Below are 22,665 nucleotides of genomic sequence, written 5' to 3'. Positions count from 1 at the left end.
CTTGTTGAATAATTTTACATGTAATTGTGTTACATGTTCTGCATGATTGATTTGATTTCTATCCGCTGCGTACTATGCAAACGTTTTATTTGATAAATAAATGAGCATGACAATCTAATTTGATGAATGGTGTGAAGTTGTTTGTGTGACACCCTTAACTGCATAATTACTCTGATTTATATGTTGCTATTTTAATTAAATATTTGGGGTATTTTAGAAGGGTGTTACATTAGTGGTATCAGAGCATAGTCGGTCGAGTCGAGTCGTAATTATTCTGTTTCCCTGTATGTGATAGGTGTTGTGTAACCCTATCCGTACTTATTGTTTAGCTTGTTGGGTTTTCAGAATAGAGATGGCTGGAAGAGGTAGAGACGATGCTGCGATTGCTGAGGCTCTGGGTATGCTAGCTGGAGTACTTGGAGGGAATCCGAATGTTGTGGGAATGGGAGCTACTCGTCAACTGAGTGAGTTCCAGAAGAACAATCCTCCAATGTTCAAGGGAGCATACGATCCAGATGGCGCTCAGAAGTGGTTGAAGGAGATCGAGAGGATCTTCCGAGTGACTGAGTGTGCCGATAACCAGAAGGTCAGGTTCGGTACGCATATGCTGTCAGAAGAAGCAGATGATTGGTGGGTTGCTACCCGCACTGAGTTGGAATCTACTGGGAATGCTGAGATTACTTGGGCAGTGTTCAGAGAGAGATTCCTGAGGAAGTATTTTCCAGAGGATGTCAGAGGAAAGAAAGAGATAGAGTTCTTGGAATTGAAGCAGGGTAACCGGTCTGTTACTGAGTATGCTGCTAAGTTCACAGAGTTGTCGAAGTATTACACTCCCTATAACGAGGCTACTGGGGAATTTTCAAAGTGTGTGAAGTTTGAGAACGGGTTACGTCCCGAGATCAAGCAGGCTATTGGGTATCAGCGGATTAGGGTGTTTTCTGATTTGGTTGACTGTTGCAGGATTTTTGAACAGGATACCAAGGCTAGAGCAGAGAGCTATCAGCTGAGGGTTGATAGGAAAGGCAAGAATCAGAATCATCGTGGGAAACCGTATGCAGTTGGCAAAGGTTTCCAGAGACAAAGTGGGATGAAGAGGCCTAGTGGGGGAGACTCCAGTGCCCCTGCTAAGTGTTTCAGATGTGGTCAGGCTGGACATCGTATCCATGAGTGTACCAGTAATGAGAAGAAGTGTTTCAAGTGTGGAAAAGGTGGTCACTTGGCTGCAGATTGCCGGTTGAAGACTGTGACTTGTTTCAACTGTGGAGAGGTGGGTCATATCAGTCCACAGTGTCCTAAGCCGAAGAAAGAGAACCAGTCGGGAGGCAAGGTTTTTGCTTTATCGGGTTCTGAGACTTCTGCAGATGATCGTTTGATCCGAGGTACGTGTTATATTAATGGCTTTCCTCTTCTAGCTATTATTGACACAGGTGCGACTCATTCCTTTATATCTTTGGATTGTGCTGTGAAACTTAAATTAGAGATATCTGAGATGTGTGGTAGTATGGTGATTGATACTCCTGCGAAGGGTTCAGTGACTACTACTTCAGTTTGTTTAAATTGTCCTTTGAGTATTTTTGGTAGAGACTTTGGGATGGACCTAGTGTGTCTTCCACTAGTGCAGATTGATGTTATCCTGGGTATGAACTGGTTGGTGTTTAACCGAGTCTATATCAATTGTTTTGATAAGACTGTGATTTTTCCTGAGATTGAGGAAGGGAAGAGTTTGTTTCTATCTGCAAGGCAGGTGAATGAGGAAGTAGCAGATGGGGCAAAGTTGTTTATGCTGTTAGCGACTTTGGAGGCTAAAGATAAACTGGTGAATTGCGATCTGGCCGTGGTGTGTGATTTTCCTGATGTGTTTCCGGAAGAAGTGAATGAATTACCGCCAGAGCGTGAAGTTGAGTTCTCGATTGATTTGGTACCTGGTACTAGGCCAATGTCGATGGCTCCGTACCGTATGTCTGCAGTTGAGTTAACTGAATTGAAGAGTCAGTTGGAAGATCTGTTGGATAAGAAATTTATTCGTCCGAGTGTGTCACCGTGGGGTGCACCAGTGTTATTGGTTAAGAAGAAAGAAGGTACTATGAGGTTGTGTGTGGACTACAGGCAACTGAATAAAGTGATGATCAAGAATCGGTATCCTTTGCCGAGGATTGATGATTTGATGGATCAGTTGGTTGGTGCGAGTGTGTTCAGCAAAATAGATTTGAGATCTGGGTATCATCAGATACGTGTGAAGACTGAGGATATTCAGAAGACTGCTTTCAGAACAAGGTATGGACATTATGAGTATTCTATAATGCCTTTTGGTGTGACTAATGCGCCTGGAGTATTTATGGAGTATATGAATAGGATTTTCCATCCGTAACTAGACAAGTTTGTGGTGGTGTTTATTGACGATATTTTGGTGTATTCGAAATCTGAAGAAGAGCATGCTGAACATTTGAGAGTGGTTTTAGGAGTTCTACGCGAAAAGAAGTTATTTGCTAAACTGTCAAAGTGTCAATTTTGGTTAGAAGAGGTTAGTTTCCTTGGTCATGTGATTTCAAGAGGTGGTGTTGCTGTTGATCCTTCTAAGATAGAAGCGGTATCAAAGTGGGAAGCTCCGAAGTCAGTTTCTGAGATAAGGAGTTTTCTTGGACTTGCAGGTTATTATACGAAGTTCATTGAGGGATTTTCTAAGTTGGCGTTACCGTTGACGATGTTGACTAGAAAGGGGCAAGTGTTTGTTTGTGACTCAAGATGTGAAGAAGGTTTCCAAGAGTTAAAGAGAAGGTTAACTACTGCTCCTATTCTGACATTACCGAGTCCGTCGGAATTATTTGAGGCTTACTGTGATGCTTCATTGTTGGGTTTGGGTGGTGTGTTGATGCAGAATAAGCAGGTTATAGCCTATGCTTCGAGACAGCTGAGGGTTCATGAGAGGAACTATCCGACACACGATTTAGAGTTGGCAGCTGTGGTATTTGTTCTGAAGTTATGGAGGCATTACTTGTACGGGTCAAGATTTGAGGTTTTCAGTGACCATAAAAGTTTAAAGTATTTGTTTGATCAGAAAGAGCTGAATATGAGACAGAGGAGATGGTTAGAGTTTTTGAAGGATTATGACTTTGGTTTGAATTACCATCCGGGTAAAGCAAACGTAGTGGCTGATGCATTGAGTCGGAAATCATTGCATATGTCTATGTTAATGGTTAAGGAATTGGATTTAATTGAGCAGTTTAGAGACTTGAGTTTGGTGTGTGAGAGTACTCACAATAGTGTTAAATTGGGAATGTTGAAGTTAACGAGTAGTATTCTAGATGAGATTAGAGAGGGTCAGAAATCCGATATGCTTTTGGTTGATAAGTTGACTCTAGTGAATCAAGGTCAAGGTGGTGAATTCAGAGTTGATGAGAATGGTGTTTTGAAATTTGGTAATCGGGTGTGTATTCCGGATGTTACCGAACTTAAGAAGAGTATTCTTGAGGAAGGACATCGTAGTGGCTTGAGTATTCATCCTGGAGCTACGAAGATGTATCATGATTTGAAAAAGTTATTTTGGTGGCCGGGAATGAAAAGAGAAATTGCGAGTTTTGTTTATTCTTGTTTGACTTGTCAGAAGTCAAAGATTGAGCATCAGAAGCCGTCTGGGCTAATGCAACCGTTGGCTATTCCAGAGTGGAAGTGGGATAGTATCAGTATGGATTTTGTTTCTGGTTTACCGAGGACAAGTAAGAATTTTGAAGCTATTTGGGTGATTGTTGACAGATTGACAAAATCGGCTCATTTCATTCCGATCAGAATGGATTATCCGTTAGAGAGATTAGTTGAGCTGTATATTGAGAAAATTGTAAGTTTGCATGGTATTCCGTCGAGTATTGTTTCGGACAGAGATCCTAGATTTACATCGAAGTTCTGGGAAGGTTTGCAGAAAGCTTTGGGAACTAAGCTGAGATTGAGCTCTGCATATCATCCGCAGACTGATGGTCAGACTGAGAGGACGATTCAGTCACTAGAGGATCTTTTGAGGGCTTGTGTTTTGGAAAAGGGAGGTGCTTGGGATTGTTATTTACCTTTGATTGAGTTTACCTACAACAATAGTTTTCATTCGAGCATTGGTATGGCGCCGTTTGAAGCCTTGTATGGTAGAAGATGTCGGACACCTTTATGTTGGTATGAGTCCGGTGAGAGTGCTGTGGTTGGACCGGAGATTGTTCAACAGACTACGGAAAAGATTAAGATGATTCAGGAGAAGATGAGGATTGCTCAGAGTCGTCAGAAGAGTTATCACGACAAGAGGAGGAAGGCACTTGAGTTCCAAGAGGGAGATCATGTGTTTCTTCGTGTTACTCCGATAACTGGGGTTGGTCGAGCTTTGAAGTCGAAGAAGTTGACACCTTGATTTATTGGTCCTTATCAGATTTTGGAGAGGATAGGGGAGGTAGCCTATCGTATCGCTTTACCGCCGTCGCTTGCGAATTTGCATGAGGTTTTTCATGTGTCTCAGTTGAGGAGGTACATTCCTGATCCGTCGCATGTGGTCCAAGTAGATGATGTACAGGTGAGAGATAACCTGACTGTTGAAACATCACCTATGAGGATCGAGGATCGAGAGTTGAAGCAGTTGCGGGGTAAAGAGATTGCTTTGGTGAAGGTAGCTTGGGGAGGACCAGCAGGTGGCAATGTGACTTGGGAACTAGAGAGCCAGATGAAGGAGTCGTATCCAGAGTTATTCGCTTGAGGTATGTTTTCGAGGACGAAAACTCTTTTAGTGGGGGAGAGTTGTAACACCCCGATAAAATAAGATAATTATTTAATTTAAGTTAATAATATATTTATTAATTTAATTAAATAATTGGAATTATTATTATTGGAATAATAATTATTGGAATAAAAGTTGGAATTAAAAAAAGGTCCCATTTGGTAAAAGGGTTATTTTCACGTGAAAAAGGAAAAGGAGACAGAAAAGTGGAAAAGGGCAAAGAGAGCCAGAGAACAAGGGTTGAAGAGAGGAAGAGCTTGAAGCTTAAAGATTCGCCGGATTAACTCAGGTAAGGGGGGTTTATCATCGTTTAATGGGTATTATTGGATAACATGTAATGGGTAGTGATAGACTATTGATTTGTCCCTGATTTGAATGATGCATGATGAAAATTGTGAAATATTGGATGAACGAAATTGGATCATAATTGAAGGAAATTCGTAGGAATTTGATGTAATAATGTTAGCAATTGTGAAATCGAATAGGGTATGATTCGTGTTAGATGATATGAACGAATACTGTGAAAAATTGGATTGTAGGAGGTTGGAATTGGGAGATCTCGTAGCAGAGAAAACCATAGCAGATCTGGAAATCTGGTTTCTGGTCATACGCGTATGGCACTAGGCAATACGCGTATGAGATGGTCTGGTACGCGTATGGCACTAGGCAATACGCGTATGGATGAGGAAGATGATGTTTTGAACGTGGTTTGGCCTCTGTTGGTACGCGTATGGGGAAGTGGTACGCGTAGCATACGCGTATGAGATAGGTGGTACGCGTATGGGATTGGCTGAGCAATGGGCCATACGCGTATGGGACTAGGTAGTACGCGTATGGGCAGGATTGTGATTTTTCTATGCGGTTGTTGTGCAGTTTTTGGTTGTTCAGCTGAGTAATGTAATTTAGCTGATGTATGATAGAGTAGGGATCATTTCCCGTTGTTTTGAGTAGTATAGGTATTAGTAGAGTGTGCTAATGCTGTGATTGATTATGTGGTATGATGATATGCATAATGTTGTGAATGTATCTATCATGTATGAAATTATGAATGGACTGTTTATGGCTTAGAGTGTGAGCATATGTCCATTGTGGATGATTGTTGATGTTTGCATGACTAAGTGATTTAGCTTGCATATTGTGGCCTTTATGGTGGTAGCTAATTCCCATGGTGAGGAATTAGTGAGTTAGTATTGTGGATTGTTGTTGATGTTTGCATGCTAGGTGATTAGCGTGCATATCATAGCCCTTGGGGTGGTAGCTAATTCCCATGGTGAGGAATTAGTGAGTGAGTCACTAAGTCTCAAATGAGTGGGACTAGTGAGCTTGGTAGCCGTATCTGGATTTGATCGGTGAGGTGAACTATATGTTCACAAATAGTCGGTACCGCATGCATGGAGTCTCATATTGCATAATATGTGTATGGCGTATAATATGAATGGATGTATTCCAATATTATACGTGTGTTTGTGTTGATAGTGAGTATGAGCATGAATTGTATTGGTATTGAGTATGATATTTGAATTGATGTGCCGTTACCGAATGTGTGATGTGATTAGGGTGATTAATGTGTTAAATTACTTAACATGACATGATATTTTATAATGCTCATTATATTGATTGAGGAACTCACCCTTACAACTATTTTTCAGGTAACGAGCAGTGATTGAGTAGAAGCTAGTGCTTGGAGTCTAGTGTAGTCTCCTTAGTGGGTCATGCTCTGATAGATGTAACATCGGGATGGGATGTTTTACCTTGTTGAATAATTTTACATGTAATTGTGTTACATGTTCTGCATGATTGATTTGATTTCTATCCGCTGCGTACTATGCAAACGTTTTATTTGATAAATAAATGAGCATGACAATCTAATTTGATGAATGGTGTGAAGTTGTTTGTGTGACACCCTTAACTGCATAATTACTCTGATTTATATGTTGCTATTTTAATTAAATATTTGGGGTATTTTAGAAGGGTGTTACATTAGTGGTATCAGAGCATAGTCGGTCGAGTCGAGTCGTAATTATTATGTTTCCCTGTATGTGATAGGTGTTGTGTAACCCTATCCGTACTTATTGTTTAGCTTGTTGGGTTTTCAGAATAGAGATGGCTGGAAGAGGTAGAGATGATGCTGCGATTGTTGAGGCTCTGGGTATGCTAGCTGGAGTACTTGGAGGGAATCCGAATGTTGTGGGAATGGGAGCTGCTCGTCAACTGAGTGAGTTCCAGAAGAACAATCCTCCAATGTTCAAGGGAGCATACGATCCAGATGGCGCTCAGAAGTGGTTGAAGGAGATCGAGAGGATGTTCCGAGTGACTGAGTGTGCCGATAACCAGAAGGTCAGGTTCGGTACGCATATGCTGTCAGAAGAAGCAGATGATTGGTGGGTTGCTACCCGCACTGAGTTGGAATCTACTGGGAATGCTGAGATTACTTGGGCAGTGTTCAGAGAGAGATTCCTGAGGAAGTATTTTCCAGAGGATGTCAGAGGAAAGAAAGAGATAGAGTTCTTGGAATTGAAGCAGGGTAACCGGTCTGTTACTGAGTATGCTGCTAAGTTCACAGAGTTGTCGAAGTATTACACTCCCTATAACGAGGCTACTGGGGAATTTTCAAAGTGTGTGAAGTTTGAGAACGGGTTACGTCCCGAGATCAAGCAGGCTATTGGGTATCAGCGGATTAGGGTGTTTTCTGATTTGGTTGACTGTTGCAGGATTTTTGAACAGGATACCAAGGCTAGAGCAGAGAGCTATCAGCAAAGGGTTGATAGGAAAGGCAAGAATCAGAATGATCGTGGGAAACCGTATGCAGTTGGCAAAGGTTTCCAGAGACAAAGTGGGATGAAGAGGCCTAGTGGGGGAGACTCCAGTGCCCCTGCTAAGTGTTTCAGATGTGGTCAGGCTGGACATCGTATCCATGAGTGTACCAGTAATGAGAAGAAGTGTTTCAAGTGTGGAAAAGGTGGTCACTTGGCTGCAAATTGCCAGTTGAAGACTGTGACTTGTTTCAACTGTGGAGAGGTGGGTCATATCAGTCCACAGTGTCCTAAGCCGAAGAAAGAGAACCAGTCGGGAGGCAAGGTTTTTGCTTTATCGGGTTCTGAGACTTCTGCAGATGATCGTTTGATCCGAGGTACGTGTTATATTAATGGCTTTCCTCTTCTAGCTATTATTGACACAGGTGCGACTCATTCCTTTATATCTTTGGATTGTGCTGTGAAACGTAAGTTAGAGATATCTGAGATGCGTGGTAGTATGGTGATTGATACTCCTGCGAAGGGTTCAGTGACTACTACTTCAGTTTGTTTAAATTGTCCTTTGAGTATGTTTGGTAGAGACTTTGGGATGGACCTAGTGTGTCTTCCACTAGTGCAGATTGATGTTATCCTGGGTATGAACTGGTTGGTGTTTAACCGAGTCTATATCAATTGTTTTGATAAGACTGTGATTTTTCCTGAGATTGAGGAAGGGAAGAGTTTGTTTCTATCTGCAAGGCAGGTGAATGAGGAAGTAGCAGATGGGGCAGAGTTGTTTATGCTGTTAGCGACTTTGGAGGCTAAAGATAAACTGGTGAATTGCGATCTGGCCGTGGTGTGTGATTTTCCTGATGTGTTTCCGGAAGAAGTGAATGAATTACCGCCAGAGCGTGAAGTTGAGTTCTCGATTGATTTGGTACCTGGTACTAGGCCGATGTCGATGGCTCCGTACCGTATGTCTGCAGTTGAGTTAACTGAATTGAAGAGTCAGTTGGAAGATCTGTTGGATAAGAAATTTATTCGTCCGAGTGTGTCACCGTGGGGTGCACCAGTGTTATTGGTTAAGAAGAAAGAAGGTACTATGAGGTTGTGTGTGGACTACAGGCAACTGAATAAAGTGACGATCAAGAATCGGTATCCTTTGCCGAGGATTGATGATTTGATGGATCAGTTGGTTGGTGCGAGTGTGTTCAGCAAAATAGATTTGAGATCTGGGTATCATCAGATACGTGTGAAGACTGAGGATATTCAGAAGACTGCTTTCAGAACAAGGTATGGACATTATGAGTATTATGTAATGCCTTTTGGTGTGACTAATGCGCCTGGAGTATTTATGGAGTATATGAATAGGATTTTCCATCCGTACCTAGACAAGTTTGTGGTGGTGTTTATTGACGACATTTTGGTGTATTCGAAATCTGAAGAAGAGCATGCTGAACATTTGAGAGTGGTTTTAGGAGTTCTACGCGAAAAGAAGTTATTTGCTAAACTGTCAAAGTGTGAATTTTGGTTAGAAGAGGTTAGTTTCCTTGGTCATGTGATTTCAAGAGGTGGTGTTGCTGTTGATCCTTCTAAGATAGAAGCGGTATCAAAGTGGGAAGCTCCGAAGTCAGTTTCTGAGATAAGGAGTTTTCTTGGACTTGCAGGTTATTATAGGAAGTTCATTGAGGGATTTTCTAAGTTGGCGTTACCGTTGACGATGTTGACTAGAAAGGGGCAAGTGTTTGTTTGGGACTCAAGATGTGAAGAAGGTTTCCAAGAGTTAAAGAGAAGGTTAACTACTGCTCCTATTCTGACATTACCGAGTCCGTCGGAATTATTTGAGGTTTACTGTGATGCTTCATTGTTGGGTTTGGGTGGTGTGTTGATGCAGAATAAGCAGGTTATAGCCTATGCTTCGAGACAGCTGAGGGTTCATGAGAGGAACTATCCGACACACGATTTAGAGTTGGCAGCTGTGGTATTTGTTCTGAAGTTATGGAGGCATTACTTGTACGGGTCAAGATTTGAGGTTTTCAGTGACCATAAAAGTTTAAAGTATTTGTTTGATCAGAAAGAGCTGAATATGAGACAGAGGAGATGGTTAGAGTTTTTGAAGGATTATGACTTTGGTTTGAATTACCATCCGGGTAAAGCAAACGTAGTGGCTGATGCATTGAGTCGGAAATCATTGCATATGTCTATGTTAATGGTTAAGGAATTGGATTTAATTGAGCAGTTTAGAGACTTGAGTTTGGTGTGTGAGAGTACTCACAATAGTGTTAAATTGGGAATGTTGAAGTTAACGAGTAGTATTCTAGATGAGATTAGAGAGGGTCAGAAATCCGATATGCTTTTGGTTGATAAGTTGACTCTAGTGAATCAAGGTCAAGGTGGTGAATTCAGAGTTGATGAGAATGGTGTTTTGAAATTTGGTAATCGGGTGTGTATTCCGGATGTTACCGAACTTAAGAAGAGTATTCTTGAGGAAGGACATCATAGTGGCTTGAGTATTCATCCTGGAGCTACGAAGATGTATCATGATTTGAAAAAGTTATTTTGGTGGCCGGGAATGAAAAGAGAAATTGCGAGTTTTGTTTATTCTTCTTTGACTTGTCAGAAGTCAAAGATTGAGCATCAGAAGCCGTCTGGGCTAATGCAACCGTTGGCTATTCCAGAGTGGAAGTGGGATAGTATCAGTATGGATTTTGTTTCTGGTTTACCGAGGACAAGTAAGAATTTTGAAGCTATTTGGGTGATTATTGACAGATTGACAAAATCGGCTCATTTCATTCCGATCAGAATGGCTTATCCGTTAGAGAGATTAGCTGAGCTGTATATTGAGAAAATTGTAAGTTTGCATGGTATTCCGTCGAGTATTGTTTCGGACAGAGATCCTAGATTTACATCGAAGTTCTGGGAAGGTTTGCAGAAGGCTTTGGGAACTAAGCTGAGATTGAGCTCTGCATATCATCCGCAGACTGATGGTCAGACTGAGAGGACGATTCAGTCACTAGAGGATCTTTTGAGGGCTTGTGTTTTGGAAAAGGGAGGTGCTTGGGATTGTTATTTACCTTTGATTGAGTTTACCTACAACAATAGTTTACATTCGAGCATTGGTATGGCGCCGTTTGAAGCCTTGTATGGTAGAAGATGTCGGACACCTTTATGTTGGTATGAGTCCGGTGAGAGTGCTGTGGTTGGACCGGAGATTGTTCAACAGACTACGGAAAAGATTAAGATGATTCAGGAGAAGATGAGGATTGCTCAGAGTCGTCAGAAGAGTTATCACGACAAGAGGAGGAAGGCACTTGAGTTCCAAGAGGGAGATCATGTGTTTCTTCGTGTTACTCCGATAACTGGGGTTGGTCGAGCTTTGAAGTCGAAGAAGTTGACACCTCGATTTATTGGTCCTTATCAGATTTTGGAGAGGATAGGGGAGGTAGCCTATCGTATCGCTTTACTGCCGTCGCTTGCGAATTCGCATGAGGTTTTTCATGTGTCTCAGTTGAGGAGGTACATTCCTGATCCGTCGCATGTGGTCCAAGTAGATGATGTACAGGTGAGAGATAACCTGACTGTTGAAACATCACCTATGAGGATCGAGGATCGAGAGTTGAAGCAGTTCCGGGGTAAAGAGATTGCTTTGGTGAAGGTAGCTTGGGGAGGACCAGCAGGTGGCAATGTGACTTGGGAACTAGAGAGCCAGATGAAGGAGTCGTATCCAGAGTTATTCGCTTGAGGTATGTTTTCGAGGACGAAAACTCTTTTAGTGGGGGAGAGTTGTAACACCCCGATAAAATAAGATAATTATTTAATTTAAGTTAATAATATATTTATTAATTTAATTAAATAATTGGAATTATTATTATTGGAATAATAATTATTGGAATAAAAGTTGGAATTAAAAAAAGGTCCCATTTGGTAAAAGGGTTATTTTCACGTGAAAAAGGAAAAGGAGACAGAAAAGTGGAAAAGGGCAAAGAGAGCCAGAGAACAAGGGTTGAAGAGAGGAAGAGCTTGAAGCTTAAAGATTCGCCGGATTAACTCAGGTAAGGGGGGTTTATCATCGTTTAATGGGTATTATTGGATAACATGTAATGGGTAGTGATAGACTATTGATTTGTCCCTGATTTGAATGATGCATGATGAAAATTGTGAAATATTGGATGAACAAAATTGGATCATAATTGAAGGAAATTCGTAGGAATTTGATGTAATAATGTTAGCAATTGTGAAATCGAATAGGGTATGATTCGTGTTAGATGATATGAACGAATACTGTGAAAAATTGGATTGTAGGAGGTTGGAATTGGGAGATCTCGTAGCAGAGAAAACCATAGCAGATCTGGAAATCTGGTTTCTGGTCATACGCGTATGGCACTAGGCAATACGCGTATGAGATGGTCTGGTACGCGTATGGCACTAGGCAATACGCGTATGGATGAGGAAGATGATGTTTTGAACGTGGTTTGGCCTCTGTTGGTACGCGTATGGGGAAGTGGTACGCGTAGCATACGCGTATGAGATAGGTGGTACGCGTATGGGATTGGCTGAGCAATGGGCCATACGCGTATGGGACTAGGTAGTACGCGTATGGGCAGGATTGTGATTTTTCTATGCGGTTGTTGTGCAGTTTTTGGTTGTTCAGCTGAGTAATGTAATTTAGCTGATGTATGATAGAGTAGGGATCATTTCCCGTTGTTTTGAGTAGTATAGGTATTAGTAGAGTGTGCTAATGCTGTGATTGATTATGTGGTATGATGATATGCATAATGTTGTGAATGTATCTATCATGTATGAAATTATGAATGGACTGTTTATGGCTTAGAGTGTGAGCATATGTCCATTGTGGATGATTGTTGATGTTTGCATGACTAAGTGATTTAGCTTGCATATTGTGGCCTTTATGGTGGTAGCTAATTCCCATGGTGAGGAATTAGTGAGTTAGTATTGTGGATTGTTGTTGATGTTTGCATGCTAGGTGATTAGCGTGCATATCATAGCCCTTGGGGTGGTAGCTAATTCCCATGGTGAGGAATTAGTGAGTGAGTCACTAAGTCTCAAATGAGTGGGACTAGTGAGCTTGGTAGCCGTATCTGGATTTGATCGGTGAGGTGAACTATATGTTCACAAATAGTCGGTACCGCATGCATCGAGTCTCATTGCATAATATGTGTATGGCGTATAATATGAATGGATGTATTCCAATATTATACGTGTGTTTGTGTTGATAGTGAGTATGAGCATGAATTGTATTGGTATTGAGTATGATATTTGAATTGATGTGCCGTTACCGAATGTGTGATGTGATTAGGGTGATTAATGTGTTAAATTACTTAACATGACATGATATTTTATAATGCTCATTATATTGATTGAGGAACTCACCCTTACAACTATTTTTCAGGTAACGAGCAGTGATTGAGTAGAAGCTAGTGCTTGGAGTCTAGTGTAGTCTCCTTAGTGGGTCATGCTCTGATAGATGTAACATCGGGATGGGATGTTTTACCTTGTTGAATAATTTTACATGTAATTGTGTTACATGTTCTGCATGATTGATTTGATTTCTATCCGCTGCGTACTATGCAAACGTTTTATTTGATAAATAAATGAGCATGACAATCTACTTTGATGAATGGTGTGAAGTTGTTTGTGTGACACCCTTAACTGCATAATTACTCTGATTTATATGTTGCTATTTTAATTAAATATTTGGGGTATTTTAGAAGGGTGTTACAGTACGCCTCACCCTCTCTCGATTATTTGAATAATTGGCGTACGCCATATTGCACAAATTATCGACTTTCGACTAAAATACGCTAATTAAACTTGGATAAGAGAATAGGTGGCGTACGCCTCATTATTCTTTGGATAAGCAAGTAGGGGGCATACGCCTCACTACGGTGCATATTCAACATCCACAAACAAACTTTCAAAATAATTCGAACGAAAAAGGAGTAGAAGGCGGACGCCTTATTACTCCTCGAAAGAATTGGACGATTGGTGAACACCACATTGCTCAATCTTTCGTCGTTCTCCAAAAAACATCTCAAACAAATCAAACCTAACTTCTCGCCCTCGAGCGATCGAAACCAATCAAACCCAAACACATCAATTCAACTTGTCACCCCTGCGTGACCAAAACCTCTTCAAAAGAACACTGTCAATCCTTTCTAATGCGCACAACAAACCAGTGCTTAAGCCTCCACCGAGAGTAGACAAGCCAACGTTTAGCCTTTAGAACGCCGACCTACACAGTCGTTCATCCAAACAAAACACACCCAAAACCGTAGTTGCCCGAACTACGAATGCTCTGATTTCCTTATTGCACCATAAGGATACGTAGGCACGAGATTGCGAGATCTTGGCGAGCACACTAATAAAAAATCTCCCATTTCCCCCTCCTGAGGTCTTCACCCATATCTATCATCAATTCTAATTACCCGAAGAAAAGCAAATAACATGTAATTAACATTCAAATAGCAAATTGGACTAAAAGGTTCCCGTTGAGTACAACGGACGTGAGGGGTGCTAATACCTTCCCCTTGCGTAATCGACTCCCGAACCCGAATATGGTTGCGACGACCATCATTCTATTTTCTAAAAGGTTTTATCGATATTTTCCTATCCCTTTATTAGGGTAAATAAAGTTCGGTGGCGACTCTGTTCGAACTAAATTTTTCCGCGACCATCGCGAGGAATCACATTTTTCGAGGTGCGACAGATGGCGACTCTGCTGGGGACTATAGCTCCATGCTAGAGACAGTCAGGCCTAATTTAGTTCAAATTGCTATGAATGTTAAAACATTGTTTTCTTCCGTATTACTTCTTTATATCTTGCTGTATTATTTATGCTATGTGATTTATTTTGCTATTATGTTGGGTGATCTATGGTTTCTGACACATGTTGTGAGATAAGCTCCGTACCCGAGCTTTGAGAAGAACTTAGAACCCGGAGTTGTGTAGTATTGAACCGAGGGGTGTACACCTCATTGGGACAATACGAAAACTCCACCTAGAGTAGATTTGTTCAGAATTTCCATCATAATATGGCTAGCCCATTATTACGAGGAAACGTTGAACATGGTCTATGACTCTGGGAACCTCGTCTTAAACTGAAGTCCGTCTTCATGATTGGCGATCGTGTAGTATTGAACCGAAGGGTCTACACCCTGTTCGAACAATACGAGGATCCCACTTAGAATAGATTGATTCAGAACTCTCATCACGATGTGGCTAGCCCATTATTGCGATGGGATGTTGAACACAATCCATGACTCTAAGTTATGTCTTGGAAAGGAACAACTTTAGGAGCCATCCTTTGTGTGTGGGGTAGAGAACATAGAACCTCCTTATAGGGTGTAGCATATGATACTCATGATATCCTGGATCCTAGTTATACCTGAATTACATTTCCTTTGCATACCTAAATACAAAATTTCATGCATTCTCATCTCATCAGCATAAAATGCATATCATTTTCATAAACAAAAAAACTCATCCCATCCTTTGTCCATAACCCGCAATTGAATTCCCGACACTCGTATCGGACTTGAAGTAGTTCTTGAAAGACCATGGATTCGCTAGAGCAAAGCCACATTGCTTTGAGAGGAGATGTGGACTCAATAAAAAACCAGGTAGACCAACTTGTAGAGGCTATGATAGCTTTAGCAAAGAGGGAGGACAACATTCAGCAGACTGCAGTTATTGAGAATGTAGTTCCGCCTCCAGTAAATGATATTACCCAACCTCGGCCTGTGCAAACCCCAGTTAATAACTCGGTTGTACAAGAACGTCATATTGTTCGAGATAAGGGTTCCTCATATCATGATGATGTTGAGTATCATAGCTTTGCATTCTCTGTGCCAGATTCCCATGGGACAAGCCTTGTGGTTAATACTGAACAACCACAAGATGATGAGATTGCTAAAAGATGTTGCATGCTAGAGAAAAGACTCAAGGCTATAGAAGGACAAGATACTATTGAACAGAGTGCCTTAGACATGTGTTTGGTACCTGGCCTAGTTATACCCCCAAAATTCAAAGTACCAGAATTTGAGAAGTACAAAGGGGATAGCTGTCCAAAGCACCATTTGGTGATGTTTTGTCGAAAAATGACCTCTCATGCCCACAATGATAAGTTAATGATTCACTGTTTTCAGGACAGTTTGACTGGGGCATCATTGAGTTGGTATATAAAGTTAGAAAGGAATCATGTCCAGTCATGGATGGACCTAGCTAACGCTTTTTTAAATCAGTACAAATACAATTTGGACATGGCTCCCGATCGCATGCAGTTGAGAGCCTTATCTCAGGAAAGCAACGAATCCTTCAGAGGGTATGCCCAAAGATGGAAAGAGTTAGCAGCTTATGTTGAACCACCACTCTTAGACAAAGAAGTGATGGAATTATTCAGGGATACCTTGCAAAGTCCTTACTTCGAAAGGATGATTAGCAGTGCAGCATCAGACTTCGCTCACTTGGTGTCAATTGGAGAACGCATTGAGAATGGCCTCAAAAGTGGAAAAATCCAATACGCCTCAAATAGCCAGAGTATGGAGAGTGAATTTATTCCTAGTTCCCAAAAGGAAGAAGAGGCTGAAATTAATGCAGTCTGGGAAGCTCCACAAGCTTCACACCAGACACCATTCTCTCCACATGGTCAATATCCTACAACTCAAGGACCTCCTCAATATCAACGATGGATTCCACCTCAACAGCCATACAAACGGCAGAATACTCCGCATCAGCATCGTCAGCATGCTCAACAAAGGCCAAGGAAGCCAGAGAGACACATCGATCCGCTTCCAATGCCATACAGTCAATTGCTTCCATATTTGATCAAGAAAGGACTGATAGTGCCAAAGGAGATAAAACCAGTAAGTCCTCCATATCCGCCAAGTTTTGACGCCAACTCCCGATGTGACTTCCATGCTGGGGCACAAGGGCATTCAATTGAAGACTGTAAGGTGCTCAAAAGCAAGGTACAAAATCTGCTTGATTCCAAGATGTTCTCACTTGCGTCTCGAAGCTTGCAAGTCAATAATACTTTTTCGCCTAGCTATGGGGGTCCATCAGTCCAAACTGTGGAGGAGATTTTCGAGAATAGGTCTGAAGATGATTATCCTACTAGTCTCGATGAGGAGAAATACCACTACTCTGAAGAAGGCTAGCCCAGCAGTGAACCATGCACGAGAGAGATTCCTCTGCACTGGCAACCATTCGGCTATTCCTCGCATTTCATTTGTATTTTTTCTTTGCATGTTAAGTACTTATCTGCTTTCAAGTATTGTTGATTTTCTTTAATGGTAATATTAATGAAATGATTATGCATGTTTTGAACGAATCCTTTCGTATTCACTCATTTTTTCCATTAATATAAAAAAATATTTCTCCCATTCACTTATCAAACTATTGTTTTAGCAAAGATTGAAGGGAGAATGACGAAAACGAAATACCCATAATTGCTAATTGTATGCTTTCGGATAAAACCTTGCTGATGATGTACAGGCATTGTTTCAAATCCCCAAACACTGGAGAGATAAGGAGTTAATCCCTAGTAAACCACTTCGAGCCTAGAAGTAGGAGTTTCTTTCGGATTTACAAACCCTTACATTTAACTTGGGGCAGGGTAGTGTTCAGTTGATTTGACTACGCATTCAAATTACAAGATGAAGTATCTCGTACAAGGACCAATCACATGATGTTCTTCGCACACATTATGAAGTGTCGAAGGAACCATACAAATCCAAATCTTATGTCGGTTATTCTTCAATGACCAATGACTTGGCAGTCACAAATTTTTTTTAAAAAAAAAAAAAAAACAACAAAGAAAGAGCCCGTTAAGTCGAACACCCAAAGAGGCGACTTAGGCAAAAATAGGGGCAATCCCGGTGGACCAAAGCTTAAAAAAGCGGTCCAGGCAAAAGTTAGGGATCAAAACAAAGATCAAAAGAGGTCACGAAAACCCTCAACAAAACAAAACAAGATTCGGTGACCACCATACCAAAATCAAAGGGTCACCAAAATTCTATGAAGAGCAAAATAAGATGATTGTCATTTCAAGAGATCTTACACTTCCAAACTCTCTTAAAAGTTGAATGTATGTGTTGACATAACTGAATGTAGGATTGGAGATCATCATGAAGAAGGGGTGGGTTAAAACAAAATTTGAGCCTTACATCCTTTGTTTTAATAACCTTAAACCAAGCCACGTTACAACCCTTAAAAGACCTAATTGAAGTAGGGTTTATTCTGAAAGCATACTACAGCAAGGTTGCGTAAACTGACTCCTAAATATTTGCTAATCACCTGTATTGACATCATATCCTCATTGTATCTTTCACACACTAGCTAAATCAGCAATGCGTTTGAACTAATGGTTCATTCGTCACACACCATCACATCACTTCAATAAATGATTTTCCAAACCTGCATGAATATCGCATTAAAATTACCATTGATTAAATAAACGATTTTAACTGCAAGTAAGTATTTAACATCAAGGAAGTTCCAACAAGAAGAAATCAGAGAAGAACTTGATCACTCGTCAATGTTGACCCAAATCAAGACTACTTCATAACCCTATGGATTAGGGGCATTGCATCCTTTGACTATGTTAACCACAAAGATGGTCAGACTGAAAGAAATCTCCAAGCATCAGTTGATACAGAAGGTAAATCTTTTTTAAAATGTCTAGTCCATCTAGGGCAAGTCCTTCAAAAGCTCAACTTGGGGCAAACTACAGAAAGACTCATACACTGGGGCAAATTGGTTCAAGCCATGGTATAATCGTTCCCAGGGTTTCCTTTCAAAGTTTAATCCCTGCACACTAGGGAAAACAAGTTCCAAAGGGCCTTAGGGCAGAGCAAAAGCACAATCATCATGCATTGATTACGTCGCTACGCTCACAAAATTATTTGTAAACCATCGAGGCATATCAGGCAAAGAAGTTGAGGTTCTCTTAAGAACAAATACACAGTCTATCAGCAAATGATCAAACTTAGGGCACCAAAAGCATCCACATATATCTTCTGATTATCGCATCATCAAAATATAGAATGTCGGGAAGTCAAAACCTTTCACCAACCAAAGTCCAATCCAAATTGGCAATTACCAGAAAAATAAAAGTCCACTTTATTGGCATCTCCAAAACCAAAGTCCAAATCCCTATTGGCATCTCCAAAACCAAAGTCCAATCCCTATTGGCATCTCCAAAACCAAAGTCCAATCCCTATTGGCATCTTCAAAGCCAAAGTCCAATCCATATTGGCAACCACTGAAAGTCCACTATTGCTGGCATCTTCATAAATTCAAATCCAATCAACATTGGTACCCAGAAAGTCTCACCTGCAAAAGGGAGATCAATCCAGAAATAACCAATATTCATCTTGCATTACCACATGCATTGCATACAATAAACACACATGACTTTCCTTCCAAATAAGGAAGTTGCATATCAAAAATCTCCTACACAAAAATGAGAAATTTTCATTAACATGCATCATATGCATACACAACATCATAATTCTTTCCCATCAACCCTTTGATGGACATAACTTGATCTTTCTTTTTTTTCATCAGCCCTCTGATGATGATCATCCTTTCCACCAATCCTTTGGTGATGCCACTCCATAGTGAAGTTTCCTTTCCATCAGCCCTCTGATGATGATGATCTTTTCCATCAGCCCTCTGATGATGACATTTCACAACAAATTTTTCCACCAACCCTTTGGTGATGCCACTCCATAGTGAATTCTCTTTTCCATCAACCCTTTGACGATGACCATACTTTTCCACCAACCCTTTGGTGATGCCACTCCATAGTGAAGTCTCTTTTCCGTCAACCCTTTGACGATGATACTACATATATAATTTCTTTTCCATCAACCCTTTGATGATGCCACTCCCTAGTGAAGTTTCTTTCCGTCAACCCTTTGACGATGACAATTATTTTCCATCAACCCTTTGGTGATGCCACTCCATAGTGAAGTATCCTTTCCGTCAACCCTTTGACGATGACCAAATTTTTCCACCAACCCTTTGGTGATGCCACTCCATAGTGAAGTATCATTTCCGTCAATCCTTTGACGATGACCAAAATTGTCCATCAACCCTTTGATGATGCCACTCCCTAGTGAAGTTTCTTTCCGTCAACCCTTTGACGATGACAAATCCTTTCCCACCAACCCTTTGGTGATGACATACTTTAATTACTTCCGTCAACCCTTTGATGATGACCAAAATTTTCCACCAACCCTTTGGTGATGCCACTCCATAGTGAAGTCTCTCTTCCATCAGCCCTCTGATGACGATATTTTACAAAATTTCTTTTCCACCGACCCTTTGGTGATGCCACTCCATAGTGAGGTTTTTTCTTACACCAACCCTTTGGTGATGCCATCCTTTACCTCTTTCCGTCAACCCATTGACGATGACAACTACCTTTCCATCATCCCTCTGATGATGATCTTTTCCATCAACTCTTTGATGATGATGTTCCCCAATAATTTCAAAAAATAAAACCCTACAAAATTCCAGAACTCGTTGCATTTTCTTTCTACATTTCTCCATTGCATTTCAAAGAACAAAAATTGGGTCTTTTCGTATTTAATTACCTTCCACCATGAATGTACGAAGACTATCGTCATTCTTACCTTCTAGTTCAAGATGATTAAATAGGGGCAGCTGTCATACCCCAATTTTGTCCGGGCATACTTAAATATTCATTAAGTTATTTTCATTTTTCATTTTTGCATCATATGCATAGCATGACATACATTTGCATCATGAATAACACCTAAAATGTCAGTCGGAATGAATTTATTGAGAATACAGACCAATCAGTCGAATCATCTCTCAAAGACAGGCAAAGTCAGCAGTGACTGTTTCAGTTATATCTTGAACCGCCTGAGCTTTTTTTAATCGGTGCAAAATTATTTCAGAATTCGAGGAAAGGCTGTATTTTTTTTAATAGGCATCATTTTGTCCTGTCAATTTTAGTGGGACCGGTTCAATTTTCCTAATAAATTATACTCAATTTCTATTTTTAATTGGTCAATATTTTGGGTTAGTTATTTAAATTAAAGTAATTATAATGTATTTAAATTAAATATTAATTAGTATTTTTTTAAGATTTGTTATTTAAATAAATAATAATTATGAAATATATATATTTTACATTGGATCCTCCAATCCACTAAAAACAAATTCTAATTCCACTCACAATCCACTCCCAACGGCCTGCTCATTCACAACACCTCACACTCCCTTTTTACCTCACAAAACCCTCTCTCCATTCTGTACAAAAAGGCTGGCACACGTCTCACATCACTACCCTTCACTCACCCAGAACAAATCCACCTCCGCCTCCTCTCACGAAACCCTCGCCGCAACCCACAAATCGCTCACTCCGCCGCCACTGAAAACCCCGTCACACTCTCAACAAACCCTTCCGTCAAAACCCTTCATCGCTCACACTTCCTACACACAAAATCGCTCAACCACCTCCAACCACCACCAAACCCTAAACAACCACCTTCGCGCTCACCGCATCATCATCGTCCGTTCATCTTCCTGGAAGACGCCTCTTTGTCTTTGTCTTTGTCGACAATGAATTCAGAGCTTCAATCCAAGTTTTGCTTCTGAGCTTCGTTTCTCAACCTCACCACCATCCATTCGTCAATAACCACTCCCACTGACTAATCCCCCACAAGCTCCGACTCTCAACAACCACATCTCCGATCTCCGCTACGGTAACCCATTCCGACACTAAATCGCCAACGCCGTATCACTCGCAGCCTCTCACAGTTTGTCTTCATCAATTTCCCGTGTCCGCGCAGAATCTAATAGATCTAGATTGGACAGCTTGGTGTTGTTGTTATGTCTTTATTGTTTCAGGAAAAAAGGGGATGTCCGATTACGGTAGCTGATATATCGTGTTGGTGCCTTGATCAAAATCCGAGCAAGTCTGCCTAGACGCAAAAATCGCAACAGCAACGAATCACATTTGAACCACAACATATCACAAGCTCGGTTGGTTTTCTAAAATTTGTTTGGTTTTCATTTTTACCCAGTGTAGATTGTATTGTTGATTGTTCATTTAGCCTTGTGTGATTGTTTCGTCACTCACTTTATTTTTGATTATGCTGTTGCTGAACAAATCGTACTGTTGTTAGATGTTGATTTACGGTTTTAAGATTTATTGCGTTAACTTGTACAGGGACGATGGTATGCTGTGGTATTAGGTTGTTATGTCAATTTCGATGGCATTGTTCTTGTTTTGTTTATATGTGAGTTGAGATATTTAAAGTCTGGTGAATTTAGCTAACATGGAAATGAATTTCAATTGGAATGGAGTGACTTATTGTGTTTCATTTTGTCCTATATTTATGTATTGATATTTGATGGATATGTATTAGCTTAGTCATTATATTAAATATGTGCACATGGTAGTTGCTATTAGTTAGAAGTTGGCAGTGTGGTTGGAAAGTGGTTAGAGTGTATCGCTCCGTCATGATTAATTAATCCTTGGCCATCTTTTATTTATCTTAGTGAGAGTTGATAGAAAGAGAGAAATGAAAAGTTGGTTTCTCACATAGAACAAAATCATGGTTATTGCTCACAATTTTCATAATATTTTTTCAAAGTTAAATTCTTCTAATCTTATTTATAGACCAAACTTTGGTGCAATGCCAAGTGATTCATTTAAACTAGATTAATTTCACACCGACTCCATTGAGTAAATCAACATTATTATCCATTTCTATTTCTTTTGATTTAATTAATCAATTAAAACTTTTAATTAGTCAATTTTGATTAATCAATTTTAATTAACTTAATTATTTGATCTAATTAAATAATTTTGATAATTAATTTTAATTAATTTAATTAACTGATTTAATCAAGTTTTAATAAATTAATTGGATTAATTTCTTCCACTCTCACAAACTTCACATTATCTCAAATAAAAAAAAAGAAATTATTTTATGTCATCATCACTTAATAAATCATTTTCAATTTCAATTTTACACAAACCAAATTTCAAAAAGCACATCATGCAATTCTCGATTTAAATATCGAGCCCCTTTTCAAAAACCCCTTGTAAGTCGATTGCTCTTCGCATCGCCATCAACCTCACATAGCTTACTCTTGGGCTTTCTTACAATGAAACCTACTTGGTTATTG

General features: G+C 40.2%; 1 long non-coding RNA gene across 1 annotated transcript; it reads left to right on the top strand.

Moving 5' to 3' along the window:
• Positions 1 to 20,674: 20,674 nt before the first annotated feature.
• On the top strand, positions 20,675 to 21,854 carry LOC127096998 (uncharacterized). Its single transcript, XR_007792895.1, has 2 exons — positions 20,675 to 21,513; positions 21,701 to 21,854. It is a non-coding gene; the product is annotated as an uncharacterized LOC127096998 (long non-coding RNA).
• The last annotated feature ends 811 nt before the right edge of the window (positions 21,855 to 22,665 follow it).

Source organism: Lathyrus oleraceus, chromosome 6 (assembly GCF_024323335.1).
Source record: "Lathyrus oleraceus cultivar Zhongwan6 chromosome 6, CAAS_Psat_ZW6_1.0, whole genome shotgun sequence".
Taxonomy (NCBI): Eukaryota; Viridiplantae; Streptophyta; class Magnoliopsida; order Fabales; family Fabaceae; genus Lathyrus; species Lathyrus oleraceus.
This window is presented reverse-complemented; position numbering and strand designations above follow the sequence as displayed.